Raw genomic sequence first — 21,637 nt, forward strand, 5'->3', positions numbered from 1 at the left:
CATTCAATTACCGATCGTTCCCCCCCTTTACTGAAACAAGGCATGCATCTCCGAACCGTTGACACCACAACGGGCGTACCAATTGATTTTCCATCACCAACAAAGCTTGTCGGGTTTATTGCCACCCCTCTCAAATGCCCAATCAACCGACGTCATTGTTGTTGACGCGTATTAATTATTAATATCGAAGCTGCTAATTTATTTAATACACATTTTAATGATTATTTGCATATGTGTTTGTGTGTGTGCGCCGCGTACACATTCACCGGGATCGGTCCCGGTTACGAAAAATCCATTTGAAGTCATGTTTGTTTTAATGTTTCATTAAAACCAACACACGATGTCATATGGCAGCTTGCGGCACGTAAAGATAGCAAATGATTTCTGTAGATTTTTTCCTGTTGTCTCATTTAAAAATCCAAACAAAACCAAATGTTGTTGCTGTGAGTCAATGTAGGCATTGGTATTGGTAAGTCCCATTACTTTGGACAATATGTCGCACTTCCAGCCGTTGCGGTTTGCTCTAAATTCAATTACGTAGCTTTGCTTCGTAGCCGTAGTCGCCTCGGTCTGCACCCGGTCAATGTTTTAAATCTTTCCACTAATGAACTTGCGCCCGCACGCGCACCTATCTGGAAAGCTAATGAAAGAAAGTACATTTGACTGGTAGCTGCATAATTGATGAGATTGCAAATGGTTTAATGCATTATTGATGGGATTAAATCGATTTTATGCATCGTTTGGATTGTGTGCCACTTGTGGGGCGGTTTTGGTGCGATGTTTCGTGCGAGACATTTTGGAAAATCTTTCGCTTCTCGCTTGGGTTGGGATGCAAAAGGCCTATAGCCCCATTGCCCCGTGAACCGGGGCAATAATAGTAGTATAAGATAAGGTTCGTACAAAAATCCGCTCAAATCCGAGATAATTCCTTGGCCGGGTTCGATGAATGGGTAGCTTTATAGCAAATTTACTAAATAACTCACACCGCTGCTATAGTAGGACGATTGTTGGAGGACCGTTTCTCGAACTCGGAACTTTCGTCGAAACGAGAAGGTGTAGTTTTGCTCCATAACTACATCAGTATCATGAACGGGGATTAAATGCATTCGGGAAAGCTCAACCTGCAGTGTGAGTGTCGATCGTTAAAAGCAACGACCGTAAGGGATAAACGGATCCCTATTGTTCCTGAGCTTATGAACCAGAGAGAGAGAAGGAGAAAGAACTTCATAATGTGAATAGCAGGCAAGCTAGCCTACACTATGCAGTATGGATTGCATTTTCTCTAGCACGGCTGGGCAAGAAAATATTTTCGAGAGCGCTTCAAAACGCCCATGAGCCATGATGGAATGTAATGCACAGCGATTCAATAACATAACAAACTATGGACGGCCGGCTAGTAGATAGCTGATAGGATCCGGTTCTGGAACCAAACTCGGCATTGAAGCAGCTGGACAGTCCAGATCTACAACGTGTAATTTAAACGTACATGAACAAGGGCGCCGTGCGTGGTTTTATCGGTTCATCGATTCGTTCTGGATTGTACACAATTTTAAATTAATTTTCATAAATCCTTTCCACTGTCCGCTTGCACCGAATTGCATCTGTTTTTTGGTGGGTGATGGGATGGGGGATGCATGTTTTCTAATTGAAATGCCGAACTACATTGTTTGTGGCAATGGTCGTCTGACCGACACAACCGGTACGGATGGTTGATTTCAAATTGAATTCGGGATGTCCGTTGTTAGATCCTCAGGCATATACGGTACCAAACACCAAGCTACCAGCGCACAACGATCGTGCCGAAGCGATGGAAGGACGATAATTCTAAGCGTAAAATGAGGCTCTTTTACTCCATCCCAGACCGTAAGGAATGGGCTTCGTGTTCTAATCAAACGTAATTGGGTATTAGATGAGACGGTCCTGTCGTGGTCGTGTAGCCGGTTTTAGCCCACGCTCATGTCATCTTCAGCGCCCGTAGTTGAGTCGCGATTAAGTGCCGTCTAGGATGGAACAAATCCCGCAGCACCTAATCGACACAGTTACGACGACGTTTCCCTCACATGTCATGCCGTGCGAACATCCAGCAACGGAATTGGGGCCGCTTGTTGTAGTGACGATAGTCACATACGAAGATGCATAAAATCTGATTTACCTCCTAGGGATCGTAAATGATGAAATATGCTTGCGAGTGCGATAATTGAAAGGTTTTTTCTTTTCTGCCCAATCCATGAATTCTTTCCGTGCGGTATAAACTGTGTTTACAATGAGAAGCGCCTTTTCCTGCGAAGACAAGAACCGTTTAACGACTTGCTTGCAGTTTACGAGAGCTAATTTAAACGAGAAATTTGCGTCCGTTCATGAATTTTGGTGCGATATTTGACGAACGGGATAAAGCATCTTACGAACCAGGTCAAGCACACTCCAGACGTGTTATGGTGTGCTTGTTGATTGACCATTATGCTGACCAAACGCAACGCACTACGGTGGGTAGCATTACTGTGCGCGTGAGTGACATTAAACTTAAGTGCGCGGGATCGTAAGACTTTGGGGAACAATTCCGGGACGCTTGTTTTTATTTGCTGCGGATGTTATCGTAAAGCGCTGTACACTGAAGATGCTACGTTTGAGAGTTTCCAAAAAGTTACAACGCAAACAGACAAGACTACAGACTACGTACCTTGGGCGTGTGGGTTCCAATGCGTTTGATGAGTCTTCTTGTAGGATTAAGCGCAAATAAAGGAGGCGTGTGAAGGAAGGGAATTGAAAACAAGACGCTACAAATTAGGGATGCTTAACGTCTCCAGAGTTGATGAATAAAACATCCGCGGACGGTACTCAATTCATCATGAATTCTATTGCAGGATCAAGCCATTTTATACCACCAATCGTTAAATATATAAAAGTTTATGCGTAATGCACTATAATACACTTCAAAAATAAGTGTCAAAAAAGTATGGCATATCACTTTTGAAATCCTATTCAACATCGATCCTATAAGCAAACTAAACATTCACAAATTTTTGTTGGGCTCACGTCTCGTGGTAACACGTGTGCCAGGCTTTAAAATTTACCAGATAAGACTGCAGTTTATTGTATTCCTTAGTTTTCTAAACAAGTTTTCATTTCATGCCAACAGTTTATGCAATTACTATCAGCATGTACTACAAGTAGCTATCGCTAGTAGGTGAAATTTGTGCTTTTCGTAAATGAAAACCATAGATTTTACTCGACAACACTACGCCGTTCGTGTTCCGTTGCTCAGTTTTCATTCCTAAAGCTTTGTAATATATGTTTGACACCACCAACCAACCAACCTATTTCCAGCGCCATTTAATTGCTAAAAGCCAGTTTGATGTACGATTTATCCTACCAGCTGGATAGGTTTCCGGGCTGGAACCTCACGGAAGAAGCTTCGTACTTCGATGTAATGATTGCTTTAATGGAGCATAATTAACGTGCTTAATTATCGATTTCCTACCGGATGTTTATATTTATTGCCAAATGGTTTACAAAGAGTATAGGCTTCGTTTATGCTTTGTCGGTAACATTCATACGAATTCTACCTTATGAACGGAAAGCATAGAAATTCTGAGAGAATATTGTTGTACAAGAAATCTGATGGGTCATTGGCCTATCGAAACCAGCGCCGAGCCTTCGCACGGGAGTACTAAGTATCGAATCACGAATAGAAGAATATTTTTGCTTAGCTTATTGTAATTCATTAATTTTTCAGTGAAATTTTTTTCAAGCTTGCTCTCTTAAACTTAGTCAAACTCAACCGATTAAACCGCTTGTTCTGCTGTAAATTTAAACGCTTACCAAGCAAGTACAGTTTCCCCATTCTATTGCAATTGAATGTTACGATGAAGCGTTATAAATCCACTTTCCAGTTAAGTGGCACCGATCCAGCACTTGGCCGAAGCGAACATCCAACGACAACCACACCAATGTGACCAGTGACGTTTTCTCGGTCGCTTATTCATGGCCTGCAGCACGGGTTAGCTTTTGGACCACCCAGTCCATCCAGACCAAATGACTAATCAAGTCACTTGATTGTAGCAGTGAATGTTATTTTCACAGTCACTTCATTTCCCATCCCCTGTTATGTGCCGTTCGCTGGCCAGTTACTGTTTTTCTTTCACACCTATTCCTGCCCCGAAGCCCAATCTCTCCTGCGTGTGCGGACTGTACGATGATGAGAGTGCAAGTTGGGTAGTTCACTTCAATTAGTACTATTGCGTCCCCCTTTCAGTGCAGTGCTTTTCATTTGGCGAAGTAAGTAGCTTTTTCTGTTGTTTTTGTGCTCCTCACATCCTCGCCGATTCCGTAGCCCGGTGGTTACATGTCTTCTTCGATGTGCAGCTAAAGTGGTCCTCATAACCCCTTGTGCGAGATACACGCACAAGCGCTGGACTGCTGAGGGAGAGACATAGCCTAGAGACCCAACGATGTGCTGCATCCTTTCGGTGACAACGGCGAATGAAATGGGCGAGAGCAAATGTGGATAAAGAAATGGAAGAAGCAAAAAAAAAAGCTCCCATCCCGGTGGGAATATAAACCCCGGGTGCCATCATCTCGACCGGTGAAGAAGATGGCGCACGGTGCGAACACCTCGAGCACGTAGCGAGAATCGATTATAAAATCTCTCGGGCAGTTATGTTTGGGGTAGCTTGTCTGCAAAACGAGATAGTTGTTTCCGTTGCTCGCATTCCCATCCTTCCTGGCCGGGGCATCCAAGTGGCAGTGACAACCTTTAATACACACACACACACGTTCGCAAACACAAATACACAAAGACCCGCAAGAACCCAGGGCGTGGGTTCGAGTGTACGGTGCCAATCAAAAATTAAATTTTATAAATATTCATACAAATGCTAACATGCAATTGTGGCTTTCGGGGTATTACACACTTAATTAATTTTTATGCTCTTTCACTCTTACTCTCTTTCACTTCATTTTCAAGCCTTCCCAGGTTTTGTGCGGTAAGCGAGTGAGACTGATGCCGACCCTGGCCGAGCAGCAGAATCTTCCCAGAGTCCCGGTGGGAGAAACCAGGTTATTGTTGAGCGTTGAGCGCTTGCCGATTGGGGAAAACTGGAACATTGCACAAGAGGCGCCGGCTGCCGAGTGCCGTACGTCGATAAAGGCAGTTAGTTTGTTTCACCAATTTGTCTGTACATGGTGTACGAGGGTGAGACAACTGTGTGTGTGTGCCCTGTCATAAACATAGCCAGTTTTTTTTTAATGTACGGTGGCAAACAGAAAATGTGTAACTACTTGAACGAAACGTGAAGAACAGCTGGTTTAGATTAATGGTGCTAAACATCTTCGTACTTGGTCGCTGAACCTAGAAGGGTATAATTTTGTTCATGTAGCTTCCCGTTCCTGAGGACTGTTTATCTATCTAGGTAGTATCAGCAAGTCTTGTAAGCCATTAAATGACCAGCGTGACCTAGTAGGTCGTTCATATTCGGCAAAGAAAATTTACATATTTTAGACGACAATAGCCAGGTTTAAATGAATTATAATGCAGCGTTTGAATTTATGCAAACCATAAAAAAACATAAGGAATCCTCCTCAATCCATTGTAAAATGGAAACCTTCCCTTGGATATGTTCTATTAACTACTTGTTTTTTATTATCCAATTTTCCAGCTATTGTAAAACTACATAACAAATTCAGATCTTATCATTATTACTAGACTTGAGACATTATGTTGGTACCACGAGTTGAATTAAAAAGGAAAGGGTGGAATGTCTGGCAATCTTCGAGGAAATGGTAAGAATATCGCCCTTTCATAAGCACCTCAGGAGTTCCTCAGGGCAACAATTTGGGACCATTGCTGTTTATTTTATACACAACTGCTATGCGCTGACGATGTCAAGCTGTTTATGCCCGTAAAATCGACCAAAGATTGTGCTTATCTAAAGCAAGCTGTCTCGGTGTTCAACCACTGGTGCGTCCTCAACTGTTTGTCTTTATGTACCGAAAAGTGTTTCGTTTTGTCATTTACGCGTGCGAAATCAATGGCTAATTATGATAATTATATAAACGGCGTATGCGTTACAAGAACTGCACAAATGCGCGACCTATGAGGTGTTTTACTTGACCAAAAATTGTCCCTCGGACCTCATTAGAACCCTAGGATTAATATTCAAACTAACTCGAGACATTGACGACTCCCGGTGTTTAAAAGCTCTGAATTGCTCGCTGGTTAGATCGCTCCTGGAATACTGTTCTCCTGTGTGCTGTCCATACACTAACGAATGGATAAACGGATTTGAGGCGGTCCAAAGAAAGTTCACACGTTTCGCGATACGTAAGTTAGGATGGGCTGATAGTTCCTCCCTCCCATCATACACTGAGCGTTGTCAACTGTAAGGTCTCGACTCTCTGGAACATCGGCGGTGTTTGCATCAAGCCGCATTCATAGCAGGACTTCTTTTAGGAACTATCGACGATCCCTTTTTAGTAGGAGAACTTAGATTTAATGTCCCCAGACTATCCGCCAGACATCACCTAATGTTACTTGTTACGCGCTTGCGAACGGAGTATGGAGATAATGCCCCCTAAGATCCATGGTACGCCGATTCAATACGCATTCGCACATGTTTGACTTTAATATGCCTCTTTCCACATATAAAAATCTGTAACGCATCCGTCTTATTACGAACTAATTATCTGTACGTGACACATGTTTTAATTTATAAGTCTTGTAAAACTGTAATCCTCCTGCTTCGTTCAGCTGTAAACGGTGGATGATCAATAAACAATAATAGTAATAATAATAAAAATATCCTTTAGTCTTTTGCATACAATAAGCTGCTGTCTGGCGAGACTACTGTAGAATTCGTGAACAATGACAGGTAGAGTATCTCTTATGTTCGCAATTATTTATCGATGGCTTAAATAGTAGGATTTCAATGTTACCAATGCTTTATTCACACCATTTTTGCAATTGCCACTTTGCAATTAGAAGTAGCAGTAGTAGTTAGTGATAGATGACAACAACCTGTTTTCCTCTGTAAAGCAGGGTGTAACTGGAGCTCAGCATTGAAAGTAGGTTGGTATCGTTTTTGTGCTTGGGCAGAAATCTATTTTGATCATACGATGAATTATGTTTGAACCCAATCACTAGATGACATGACCCAAGTCTTCTTCTTTGGCCTGCTCAGGATTGAGCACGTCGTGTCGACATGGCCAGGTCCCCAATCAGTTTCCAGGAAACTCGGTCTAGGGCTGCTGTCCCCGATCCACGGCTGAACGAGCTCGCTGTGCTCCTCTACGCCTCGTGCCGAACGGGTCGCTGACGAGCACCTTCTTGATGGGGCATGAGTCCGGCATCCTCATCGTATTCTTCCGGCTTTGACTACCGTCAGGATATCAGCACCGCCAAACAGCTCAGCTAGCTCGTGGTTAATTCTCCTTCGCCACACGCCCTGCTCGCACAACCCGCTAAAGATAGTCCTTAGCACCCGTCGTTCGAAAATGGCGAGTGTATCCTGTGGCGTCCTCCGTCAGCATAGTCCAAGACTCGTACCCGTAGAGGACTACCGGACGTATCAAGGTGCGGACATGACCCAAGTATTTCAAGTATTTTACTAGCAGCACAGATCATACACATGCAAAGTTAGTTGAATGAATGCCTTTATGTCTTCTTTAAACTCTGAAAATATGAGGTAAGGTTTTCTAGGCTTGAACAAAGCACTTCTGCTGTAGAGATTTGGTGAAGAATGTAGTCAGGACTGGAACTAAAACATTGAAGCTTCACCTCTTTAATTGCAGCGACTACATCTCCTTGAGCGGGAACAGGCAGAGGAACAGCATTAATTTTATTACAATGAACTTTCAACTACTACGAGTTTGCAGTTACTATAAAAGTATATTGGAGTTACAATTACTTTTATCTTGCTCCCAATATTTGGCTCTCTAAATGCTAGTAATTTAAACATTCGAAGGCTCAAACCAAACAAAAAATGAGATTCCCACATCAGTACAAAACCCGTGTCGCACCACAATTGACATTTTTCACCATTAATTACGTTTTCCTTCCAATCGATACCAAACAAAATTAACCTGGTTTCGTTAAAGCTGACTGACTCGAATGTTTACCCCGTTACGAATGCAAATTTACAAAAGAAGAACCGTCGCCCGGTCTCGGTCCGGTAGCGCTCGTTTACACGTTTTTCTAATTTAATTAAGCTTCCAAAATGTTTACCAATGCGGTATTTGGACCGGGGTGACCGATGCTAGCGTCTCGCGCGTTGTCCCTGTGTGCCGGTGCAATGGGATGAGCGATCGAAAATTGGAATCAAATTTTCGTACCCATGGTTGGGCGCCCCGAAAGCAGCGGTTGAATATCTTCACTCGAATATGCTGCATATGTCACCGTACGGGTACGGTACCCCGTCGGTGTACGAGGGATGTGAGATCGAAAGCGTCGGTCGAGCGTAATGATTGAAATTGATACCACCCTGTCGGTTCGAGGGAAGGCTTGTTTGGGCCTGTGTTCCGGCCTGAACTTTCACTCCCGAACGATATTGTGGTTTGCTGGTCAAGCGTCCGTGCATCGGTATGGTTCCACCACTTCCGCACCTTACTGAAGGACGATTGTCTCGCTATCTCGGGTTCGCTAGCCCGATAAACCCTTGGCAGAGGAGAGTACTTGTTATTTAGACCATGCCACGGTGCACGAATGGTTCCTCTTTCGATCCGTTTCCCAACTTGCGGTTGGTAATTGAATTTCGCTTGAGAGCCTTCCGGGAAAATCGAGTCAGATGTGAGTGTGTGTGTGTGTTTGTGAGTGTGTATTTTTGCGCTTTCGGCTCAATCTTAACCGCAATCGTTAACCCAGAAGTTGTGTCAAAGACGCTGCCTTAGAGAAAAACGGTTAAAATATGGTCAGAATTTGCACCGCAATATGGCGCGCGAACGTGAACATTATAGTTTGCCGGCAACTTAAAACGATCGATAAGATACGAAGAGAAGGGCTCGCCCTAGCCGCGAAAAACCACGTTTGGAGGCTCGTGAAAAAAATGGAGCATTAACTAAAGGGGATAAAAAATTGGCTAGGAATGGAGGCCCTTTTGCAAAAAGACTTACTAGTCAAATACATACACACCTACATGGGAAACCATATTGCAAACGAGGAAAAATGTTCGGGGCCGGTTTGCGGATTTTGCACCAGGTACCAAGTGACTTGTAATCTATCTCTTTATCTACTGAAGCGCGTCCTACCAGCGCATCCATTTATCTTCTTTCGTGGCACAGCATTCATTTGCTGTTCGGTGTGTTTTCTCTTCTCCTTCTTACCAATTTTTCCTCCGTATTGCTTTCTGCGGTTCTACCGTACCATACCGTATGCCAGTATAGGTTGGGTTGAAAAATCTTACCAGTTCCTATTGCTCGACGAATCCGAATGGTACTTCTCGTTCTGCAGCGTGGAGGATCTGTTTCGGTGTTGCTTTTGGCATTCCTTTCGATCGATTGTTTCGAACTACCGGCCCGGGAGCATCATTGGCTGACGCGGGCCGAAACCGATGACGGCTGCGACGGTCGTGCGGTGTGTGTTCTTATCGGTTTTTAGGAAAATAGAAAACGTGCGCCCGATGCCGGAGTAAGATTATCCATAATCCATCACCGGTTATTAGACGAAGCTGAGAGCTGGAGTTGCTTGCCGGCGCATTCTTCGGGGTTTGCGGTCGCCAGAGAACAGCCAGCAATCGTCGTTCTTTGCGTACAATGTTTCGAATCCCCGGTAGGATTGGGTTGTGAAGAGATGGATTGAGGTTTTAGAGTGTCTTTTGCACGGAGGATCACTTACCAGTGCGCTGACCGTTCGGACGCCACGGTTGGTCCGTGCTTTTTATCACGAACTGAAGCATTCGTGCAGGGCTTAGCGGGATGGAGTGATTTTAGCAGAATTTAGCCATTATTTTGTGTTGCTTCTCGTGCCAAAGAATACTCCTCGTGCGGTGTGTTTTTTTTCCCCTCCCGCGAGCGCAAAGAAAGACGCGAAAGTTGAAAGCAAAAGAAAACCGACACACTGCACGCTAGGAAGTGAGTAATGGGAATAAACCATTCATCAAACTAATCCGACGCGTTCGCATTCAAGGTTCGCTAGTTTAAGTGTTTTCGTTGTACAGTTTTTCAGATGAAAGCACCATAGCTCTGCACAGCGAATTGCTTTGGCGATGTATAGTTTGGATGACCCATATTGACAGTGGGGACATCGAAGCAGCGCACAAATGTCGGTTTATGCTTTTAAATCTTGATTGAGGATTCGTTCAAAGAATCAAAGGGGTGTTTTCGCTTTTGAATCAGTTATTAAAAGATTATAGCACAGATATCCGTAGTAAAAACAAAATTAAGGGCAAAGAGTGTATTTTTGAAGGTGAGAAACGTTACGAAGGAGTGCTAACCAATCACACATACCAGGCTCGTGCATGTTGAAACAATTTTTTAACAAAACCTACCACTGCACCGATATGTGATGTTGCTATAATAATAATTATGTTATTAAAAAAGGCTAGAGCAAATTACTTCCCACATTCATTTAGAGTTAATATTCGTGTGAATAACATTAGTTGGATGCTATTTCCTCATAGGGTAAAGCGACACATGACCCACAATCGAAGCCAAACTTTTTCATGAAGCCAAATTATCTTCTGTTTGCGATACTGCTTATCCATGTTTTGCTTATTGCATACCGACAGGCGAACTTCTTCCTTACTTTATCGAATTGCTTAGTAACCAAGGTACAAATGTGAGTATTTATATTACCATTGATTACACCTTTCTTCCAGACGATTGAAGAATGTGACAAATAATCGATCCTCCCCAATTCGACCTTACCTGATTGTTGCTCCATTACACTGTCCTTGATCCGATTTGATTCAATATTTATTTTACAATCACTCTCCCCCAGCGCTGTAGCATTCATCAGACATTACGAATCGTCAGCGTGATATTTCTAGCTGTCTGTTTGTTTAGCAACAAACCAACCCATCTACCGTACCGTATCCATCCACATTGCGTCTTCGTGTTTCATTAATTAAGCAATCCTTTAAAAATAGTCAATAATACCGAGAAATGGAATGCGATCGATCCCCTCGACCATTCTTGCTTCCCCTCATGCTAACAGAAGACAACTTGCTGCCCGGTTTCGGTTACGATTGCTTAGGGGGTTTTTTTTTTCCTTCAAGTTTGTGTGCGCCCTTTGCGCGGTCGCTCATTAATAATGACATCAACGAGAAGTGAATCTTCTTATGGCCGCCGGCACGGTTCAAGTCACTTGGCGAGCGAGAGTTTGCAAGTTGTCAGTTTATTAGTCTGGCACGGTACGTTGTGCCAATGTAAACGAGAAAGGATAGCTTTTTTTTCTTCCCTTAGCATCACCCCACCACCCCGCCAGCTCGTCTCTACAGTGTGTTCGTCAGAAATTCGTAAGCCCCAAACTGAAACGCTTCAAAAACCGGCACAACTACTGCCGTGCAGCAAAAGGAACGGTTAGCAAGAGAAGAACAAATAGATTGGAGACGAATTAATTAAACATGATTTAATTAATTATCTTCTTCCACGGTACACGATACGGTGCGTTTGGTGAGCGATATTTGCGGAAGCTTCCAAGAAAGCTGAAAACGAAAAGGGCAACTTACGGTAAAGTAGCTTTGCTGATTATGATATCCAAAACTTGGTTCTTCGAATGAATTTCGCTCAATGTTCAAATGTTCTAATTGATGTTAAATAGCTTGATTACAAATATTATTCGAGCTACTTTGTTAGAAAACGTCTTAGTCATTCACTGACTTACCTAAATGTTTTACATATTTTCTAGTACGGGAGAAGAAGTGATATAATTTAAACTTCGAAAAAATTACACCTTTCTACCTCCACCCACAATGTTGTTGGGTGTTTAATGTCCATGGTATGTCCTGATAAACTTTTCCAAGAAAAAAATAGAATCGAAAAGTCGAAATAAATAATTACGTCACGCTTGTTACTTTCCCATTCACACAATACGGCCACAATTTCCAAACCTCCAGACGAATTGGGCAACCGTGTCCCGATATATCGTCCAATAGCGTTAAGGAAGTCTCCATCCGCTGGAAAAACCGCTGAAACGTTCACATACGCGGTGAGAAAATTCTTCCCCACCAAGTTCCCGCTACATCTTCAAAGACCTACCTTTACGAATCGATGCCACCGGAAAAGCGCGACAGTGCACGGGAAGTACAGGGAGAAATTTATTGTTCTACGTGCATTGAGAAGTTTACCAGCCCGGAAAGGACAGCTGCTCGAGCCACGGCTTGCCGCTACCAAACGGACCCTAGGATCCACCTGGGACGCATGATTGGAAGTTGCAAGCAGAGGTATGGTTTTCCCCAGTCGGCGGGGGTGTAGAGGTCGGCCAAGATCGGCCGCTTTTTGGCACCAACGACCATCCAACCATGGTCGATTTTCGGGAACGAGCCGAAACCATGGGAGCTATGAAAAACATGAAAAGGGGCCGTAATAAAATTAAATTAAAATAAATTTACCGCCCATTAGCCATTTCCTGGAGTATGTGTGTGTGTGTGTGTGTGTGTGGGGGGGGGGGGGGGCTTCCCAGTTCAAGAAGGAACGAATGTCGTTGCTGACGTCGTGTTCGGTCGATTAGGGCGTCGTGGCGAGTGACGATGGTGGTGAGGGCAGAAAGTAAAATAAATGACAATTTAAAGACAGCAGCTTTTGGCGGTGGATTGTCGGAAGATTTGTGGCTTGCCTCATGAACCACCAAAAGAAGGCACCAGTGTAGGTGGGGTTGGTGTGTATGACAGAGTGTTATGTGATGTTTGAACTGTGTGGGTTTGCTAGGAGTGGCGATGTTAGCGTGTGGATTCAATTATCTTGCTTACAGCCGCTTTTATCGAGTGCATTTTTATTAACTAAGAAGCGTTTCTAGAAATCTGTAAGATGATTTTGTTTGAAACAGGAATCAAATGCAGATTCAAACTAAAAATAAACTAATCAATAAACGAAATAAACCTCTCAAAAGTACACGAATCCACATTAGCTTGAAGGGGTGCGGAATTTTAGCTCACACATTGGGCGGAACAGGAAAACTACACTAGAAACACGTTGAGGAGATCTTTGCAAAAGATATTTAAAGAAAGAAAGACATTAAGGATTCACAAGATAAAATTGAAAAACATACAAAATTAAAGTGTTGAAATATATTTTCATGACGGAAAGAAAATTATTATATGTTTCCTTTTTGATCTTAGACCTACTTCTGTTACCCGAGATAAAATTTTGCTGCATTGAAATTAGCTGCGTTTGGCACTAATTTCCTACTGGGAGCGACTGGAGATCTGAAGGGAGCGATCAAGAGAGCAATCATTCGTGGAGGTATCCTGTGTTTTTTTTTTTTTTTATTATTCATAAAGGACGGCCAGGCCGTATTGCTGAGGAGGTATTCTGTATTATGCCTCAAATTTTCAAATTCTGATTTAAATATCAAAATTAAATTTAAAAATAATTTTTGAAAGCTTTTCGAATATGTGCTTTAATTAGAATTGCTTTATTTCAAAATTTTATTTCGTTTGAGCGTTGCAATTCGTTGGCGTATTGCCATCACTCACTCTCATGTTGGCCTGCTCTGTTAAAGAGCACATGGCCCGGTCAACAATAGATCTCCAGGACACTCGATCCCTGGCTACAGCTTCCCATTGATGTAGGCACCCGATATCCGACAGGTTTCCCTTCACCTGATCCAGCCAAAGAACTCGATGTGCTCCCCGACGCCTCGTGACGAGCTGGGGGTCGCTGACGAATACCTTCTTGGCGGGGCAAGAGTCCGGCATCCTCATAACATGCCCCAGCCATCGTATCCTGCCGGTCTTTGCTACCGTCAGGATGTCCTTCCGACGACGGATAACAATCCGTATAGCTCAGTAAGCTCGTGGTTCATCCTTCTTCTCCACACTCCATGCTCGAACACACCACCAAAGATGGTCCGGAGGATGCGACGCTCAAACACGCCAAGAGCGTTTGCATCCTCCGCTCGGATGGTCCAAGACTCGTGGCCATATAGGACCACCGGGCAAATCAGTGTGCGATATATCTCATATTTCGGGCGGTCTCGAAGTCTTCTGGATCTCAGCAGACGGTGAAGGACACAGCAGGCACAATTCCCCTGATTGTCATCGGCGAAGCCAAGAAATTGAAGAGACCTGTAGAGAATCCTGCCACGGATATCGTTGTCTAGCCCCGCGCTTCGTATGACACCTTCCAAGGCTATATTGAACAGTAATACCATCCCTTCTTGCGATAAATTTTGTACATGTTTTTCAAGGAATTTCCTTTTTGTTTTTTTTTCCTTTAAGTGCTGACATCATTTTAAGACCAAAGGTCTTCTCAAGCCAAAGAGACATCCCTGGCAGTCACCATTTCTGCCCATAGCTTAATCTGCCACAGCGCTGCTGGTGTGAAATTAGGCTTGTTCTAGTTCCTTACTTTATTCGAGACGTTCTAACTACATCCTACAGTCCCACAACTGATCCTACGGCATTGAATGGTTCGCTCTGCCCTTTTCAGATTATTTTTTTTCTTTTACTCTTCGTTTCTCTTACTGACCGGCGTTGAGAACTACCGAAAGCTTCCAAAACAGAGTGATGCGTGCACAAAAAAAGGTAAAAACGGTTGAAATGTATTTTAAATTTTTTTGAAATATACAATGATACGATACAAAAATCGTGTTAGGTGAAGTTCAAACGGTTGTTTTGTTATAATAAAGGCATCCGTTGATTGTTTCCACAATTAAAGAGGAAAAAGAAGAGTCGTTAAATAATTCTCTAAAAATAATGTAAAAAAGAATGAACTGGTAGCAACATCAGACTTTAAGCGGTTGGTGGTTGGTATCCAATTGAAGAAAACCATAAAACCTAAACCATCCAGAGCTTGTACAGTTAAAGAAAGTCAAGTTTATAATAAAAGACAATCCAACCCGTTTGAAACCTCACGACCTGCAATCGGCTTACAATACAGGGATATGTCGCATAGTTTGTTTTACTCAAGACGATCTGTCGCATAGTTTGTTTAACTGTTGGCACCTGTTGGAACTTACGGCATACTTTTGCAACCAAACCAACCCACCAACAAATTTCTGTACATCCAATAGCACTGTTTTCAACATCCACATTACCATATTGACAGCTAGGAATGCCCACGAACGATGAAGCCAACATTTGTTTGCAGCACCAAAAACTGCACGTGACATTGAATCTAAATGATTCATTGACAAGCGTTAGGAGCGTACCGGATGTAGCATAGATGTCACGGAAAAACGGCACGCGTTCGATAGTACACGTACAACAACACGGTGGGCAGCTGTTGTGCCTGAGACTGGATATCCCACCAATACAAAACTACTGACGTTCGATGAATGCTTCATTATTTTCGTGCACGAAGCGAAAAAAAAAACAGAAATAGAGCGAAATACATAAACACTCACTCTCTGGCTCACTCCAGTCTACACATTGACGAAAATTTGACTTTCGGGGTAAAACTTTCCCGGGGCCCGAAATTATCCCGGAGTGAGGCAGGGCAAAACTTCGGTGTGGTAAAGGTAGCCAACTGCCACAAGCGTAACATAAATTCATTAATAGCAATTTCGATCGGTTTCGATCGAAAGCGACCAGCAGCACCCCGAAAGCGTACGAAACGGGTGAACGGATCCATCAATTGGCTTCGCGCTGATGGAGCAGCGCAAAGACGGGGATTGGATGACAACGCAAACGAGGTGCCCCGTATGAGTTGGAACTTGTCGACGAAATAACGACAGGAAGCTGAGCATGAGCTTAGCGTAGAATCGGTACTACTGCCACTGCATGGCATAGAAGCGGTGGGAGTCTGTAGGAAACACAATCAGTATCTCCGTTGTCCCCCGCAATGCTTGTGGAAGGGTTGATGAGGAGCAAAAAACAAGGGGAGCAGGAGTGGGAGGGGGAAGGGGAGGGGAACAAGGGGAGCAAGTGTACACAGCAATAATTGATGATTTATTTACCGTCTCTCTATTGAATGTGTTGAAAAATGTCATAACGTTCAATCAATCATTTAAAATCTATATAAACACGGGGTGTGCTCGAAACGCGTGAGCGTGTCGGTCGAACGGTGGTTGAACGGCGAAGGAAACGTATGGTAGCAGCTTATGCTTGAAACAACATTTGCGCTAAAGCAGGAGGATAATGGAAGTGTGTTTGTGTGCTAGTGGGTTAATGTTTTATGTGCTTTTCTTCCTTTAAGGCAAAATCTGCGCTGGACTCGACGCGTTATGGCGAAAGTTGAAGTTGTGCTACGGACGAAGTTGGATTAATATTGATCTGGATGGAATGATCGAATTCAAAGTTCAACTAGAGGTATGAGAATCACGGGAATTAGAGAAATAAATAAATTCAAAGTAAAAGAACTTTCTTAAATCTCGATACAAGTTAACTTCTTAAAAAACAATAAATTACAAACTTTTTTGGGGATAGTTTCTTTGAAAGCGCAAAACTTAAAGAGCCATTGTGCCCTTTGCTTTATGCTTGTTTAACTATTTCCCTTGATGCTCTCCTATTCGAATTCTGGCAAATCATGGAAGAATAACAAAAGCTCCGTTCCCAAAACGGAAGCTTACCATTCGATTGATTCACATCTGGAACTTGCACTAAGCTGTAGAATGGAATGGAACCCGGAAACGAATCCAATGACCGTGATCAGACAAGTGCCGGTACCACAATACTTCCAGAACCTTACCGATGTACAGTAACTGCCGTACGAAGACAAATTCCAAAACGGAACCGCTCTAATAGGGCACTCGTTGCTGTCTTACTCGGGCTGTAAACGGAAAGGTACCATTTTTTCTTCGAAAGCGAGTCACACAATTACTTCTTAAAGTGCTAGTGAGTATCAAGCAGGAATTTGCAATGCTTTAAGGACGAAAATACGACTTTTCCTTCAACGATACTTGCTTCCAGTAATACGCTCAACCGAAAAATACTCTTTGCGATCATACCGAGGGGACGTGAATGAGTGTGTCTTATTGTCTGTTTCAAAATTAAAGCCACTTGTTTTGCATTTTTTCCTTGAACCTTTTGACATTAAGCAGCAGCATTTTTCGCGTGTCGCTCTAGTCAAGAAGCTGCGTGTTGTGTGGTAGGGCATGGAGGCGTGTTCGATCCGTGGAATTTCATTTCGAGACAAGGTGATCGTTTGATGTTTATCGGTAAACAAAACAATTCTGGAGCAGTTTGTGTGGGTGATCTGGAATTATGTTTTGAAGCTGTTTTTAATTCAGGTACAGCTCAGTAGATGGCATTTAAACACTTTGGTCAATGTGAAAGTTTTTATTGGGAAGAGTGCATAAGTTTCCGGTAATGTGCTATTTCTACTGCAGGTTATCAAAAAAAGCGTAAATATGAAAAAAATCTTTTGAGTACTTCTTCACTTCTTCAGTAAAACACTACTGTCAATTCGTCAAATACAATTTTTGTGCACAGTTAGATAAATGTTCAGTAAAATAAATTCGTGTCGATAGTTTAACAGATTTCATAATTAAGTAAACCATCACATGAAGATTAAATTTAAATTTGTTTTTTCTGATACATAAGAGATGAATCTGATTTAAAAGATGTCTCATTCAACTTTGAAAACCCCGAAAAAATAATTATTTTTCACGTTTTTACAATCTAACGACGACAAATTTTTACAGGAACCTTAATTAAATAAACATTAATTATTTTTAAGCAACAGATTATCTCTTCAGGATAATTTATCAAGATGAATTTGAAAAAATATCAACCAATAAACCACTTATTTACTGAAAATATGTCATAAATTATAAAAAAATACAAAAATACTCTCCACCAAATTATCTCCGGCACGTGTTACAAAAGACAATATTAGCTTTAAGACATACATTTTTCGTCATCTGGCTTGAAACGAAAATAAAAACCAAACAGACATCAACCAAAAAAAAAGTCATTTTCGCGATAAAAACGAAAGAAAAACCAACTTCACTCACTGGATTCCATACCCGTCAACCGGCTACCGTTGACGCAAATGAAGAACAACAAAATCTCGGATTATTTACAAATTACCATCGCTTCGGGCGGCTGTTTGTGAGGTTGCGGTAAAAACTTTTTAAGACATAATTTCCTCCATTGAGGGCGCAAAGAAAAAGCGTGCGCCTACCGGCAGCGAAAAGGAAACCATACAATTCCCAAAACAATTACGCTCCATCAAGACGCGGAGACGCTCCCCGGCCAATCTCAACCCACGGGTTTCGGTGCGGTACACACGACCGGTGACGACGTTGTCATGACCATCTGCCGGATAGGTGCGTAGGTAAGCAGGAAAAAAGAAATCGCCCGCACACGCACATACACGCACACGCAAGACATATAAACCGCTTTGCCAGTCCGGTGACCCGTTTCCGCATGAACGATATTTGTCACAGATGAGCAGACCGACCAGACCAACTTTTCCATCGCAGCGGTGCGGTTTGGTGGGATGGGGTTGGGAAAGGTTGGGCGGGAAAACTTTTCCAATCGCTCACCACACCGGTCTGGTCGGTGCGTTTGGGCTTCACTGCTGCTTCTGCTGCTGCTCATGCTTCCTCGTCCACAAGCAAGCTTTCAGGTGCCGGTGACGATTCCGACAACTTCCGACCATGTCAACCGTGTCCAAGAAACGGAACGGGAACTGGCACGCAGTGCGGGCAATGATTCGGATGGAAATATACACACCATCGCCCTTCCCATGCAGTACCGTTCGGCCACTGGGACACGAGGACCGAAAATTTACATAAAATTTATTGATCAATTATGTAAATTTTATGTGTATCACTTTTATTGATAACAGTCAACTTTGGAAGACACCCGAAGGAAACGTACGCTCGCATCAGCGCAGCAAGAAACTGGCAAAAGCAACGGAATGTGCAAAACATTCAGTCACCAACGGAACTCAAACACTAGTAGAGGAATGAGTGTGAGAACGAGAGAGAGAGAGAGAGAGAGAGAGAGAGAGAGAGAGAGAGCGACAGAGTGAGGTGGAAAAAGAGGCAAAGGAAAAAAAAGTGAAACGAAAAACCGGGCACTTCCGGTGTGCTGGTATGGGCACTAAAGCGGGCAATATAGACCGAGCACCGTAACGTTGTGCCAGCGGTTGTTCGCCAGAAGCATAAGTTCGAGTGGCCATTTGGGGGATCCGTTTCCGGAACAAAACGTTGCTCGCACCTTGCCTTTTTTCTCTCGTTTTTGCATTTCTTTTTTCGCTTTTGGGCCCCCTACATTTCGGTTGTCATTCCTTTAGCCCCTCTTTGGAGGTGAAGCCATTTCTTTCGCTACTGGTCGCGTGGAGCCCGCGGAGGTCGTTTCAGGGACCATGGTCAGACCTGTTACCACGTTCACAGTCAAAAGCGATCGCTTGCAGTGCTATGAATGTGTTTAAAAAACCGCAGGAACTCAAGTTCTCCGATGCAATATAAAGCCATGCGGGGTGGCTCTATCTACAAGTGAAAGTTTTGTCATTTGAAATCGGCAATAATACCCCACAGTGGGCAAGTTGTGAAGGTAGAGTGATGTTATTTTATATAAATACTTTAAGAGCGAGTTATTTATGTTGATTCCCACGTCATAATGGTTTATAAAAAGAGTAATAAAAATTGAGTACTATATTTGTAATAATCATTGCGATAAGATTAACATTTAACATTCTAAAAATGAGTCGTTTTTATTATTTTATTTGATATTGATCTGTAATGCAAATCAAACATTTGACCGATAACATTCCCACTGTACCCCGTGGCAGGGTTGGTGAAGCATTGCGAAATATGCATAAAATGCGTGTACATTGTAAATGTACATTGCATATGGTACCCGGTACCGAAAACCCCGAACCGGAGAGACAGCCAGTAAGTAACGAGAAACGGTGATGGCACGAACCCGATAAGAGCCAACACGGTACAAGCGACAAACTTCACGAGGCACCAGGCGCCTCCATTCCAAGTGGTGCTTTTTTTGCATTTTGCAACACCAACACAAAAAAAGGAAACTTACCACAACGTGCAAGAGAAATGTGGGAATGCGTGTGTGTGTGTGTGTGTGTGTGTGTGTGGATGCGAGCAGCGATTCGTATTCGTCCCGCTAGTTTTTGGTGCCGCTCGAAATCGTTATCATAATTTTATGGCTCTTTTTTAAATGTTTAATAGACAGCAGTTTCCGAAGCAAATTTCTGCTGCCATTTGGAAATTTGTTGCACGAACGCGAGCGAAAGGTGCCGGGTAGGGGTCGGGTTATGAGCAAAAAGCGGTTATGTGCGCTTTTGCTATTGTTGCGCTTGTTTGCAAATGAACAGATTTGGAAAAGTTCCGGACTACGGGCGTCCAGGCGTGGTGTGCGGTGCGCTGTTGCAAATGCTGATTTATTCAGGCTTGTGGACTTTATCTTTGGCAATTTGGAGTTACTTTTGGCAAACTTTAAGCTCGCTGCTGTGAACTTGGCGTGTGGTGGACTCGCTGTGTATCGTGATGGGGACGGTTAGAAGCGTTCGAAAATGGTTTAGTTTTTAGTAGTCGTTTGACAGCGTGCGAAAGGTTTGCTAATGATGATTTATGGGACAAAATAACATCAATAAATAGGAATTATTACATAGATTGTAATATGGGCAAAAGAGCTGATAAATGAAAATTATGATAAAATGAAACACACGAAAACAAAAGTGTAAAATGGACGATATTGTGAAGCAAGGAAAGCAAATACTAAAAACTGACCATCCATTCGGTCATTATACAGACCGACCAACATTCTACCCGTTTAAAACAAAAGGCTAAACGACTTCGGCTGTCTAGCCAGTAAGCTTCTTTAACCAATCCGTCTACTGTAAGTAGCTTCATTTTGGATATGTGGATTTTATGGCTAAGTGTTGTTACGGCAGTCGGTTGGTGTTATGTGCTTGGCATTGTCCGTACGCACTCATGCCCCGTGAATGTTCGGATGTTTTGCTTGCAATCCCACACTCACAACGTTAGCGTGTCCCTCAGCACTAGACGATGTCTTGCCCCGTGCACTCAATTGTAACGAAGCGTATGAGCATGGGTGGGTTAAAAAGACACTGCCACAATTCCGCATACAGCTGTGCGAACTCCACAAGAAGCGGCCCAGGAAAGTGATACGAGCTTTGCCGAACGACAATCGTGGACCGGCACTTGAAACGGCACGAGGGACTGTTTGCTGCATGCTGCCTGCCCTGTAAGCCGTATAAATTAATTACCTCAAATTACACTAAGCACTAAAACTCAAACATTACGTTAATTGCGTGTGTTTCGTTGGAATAATTTATAGGTCTTCCGTCAGGGCGACGCGTCACGCGCTTGTGCATGTGGGAACTTCCTGCACCGAGCAACCGGCAGACCAAACAGGTTAAGTTGGACGGCTTCGAGGTACGGTATGAGCACTAGGCTAAATGGAACAGGATACTGCTGCAACTGGTGCGTGGATGCGTGGGTTTGGAGCGATAGATAGTGAGCGGCATTTACCACCGGCTTTTGTGAGCAGCAATAACAACTGGCCCAGCAACGTAAGCATGCTGTGCGGTTAAGTTGTGATAGAAACAATTA

At 43.1% G+C, this 21,637-nt stretch overlaps 2 protein-coding genes across 2 annotated transcripts in view; both read right to left on the reverse strand.

Moving 5' to 3' along the window:
* Positions 1 to 21,637, reverse strand: part of LOC126558833 (uncharacterized) — a 284,233-nt gene that overhangs the window by 214,152 nt on the left and 48,444 nt on the right. The gene's annotated exons all lie outside the window — the stretch shown is intronic.
* LOC126556713 (mucin-5AC) overlaps positions 1 to 21,637 on the reverse strand; it is a 469,299-nt gene that overhangs the window by 184,679 nt on the left and 262,983 nt on the right. The gene's annotated exons all lie outside the window — the stretch shown is intronic.

This window comes from Anopheles maculipalpis, chromosome 2RL (assembly GCF_943734695.1).
Source record: "Anopheles maculipalpis chromosome 2RL, idAnoMacuDA_375_x, whole genome shotgun sequence".
Lineage (NCBI taxonomy): Eukaryota > Metazoa > Arthropoda > Insecta > Diptera > Culicidae > Anopheles > Anopheles maculipalpis.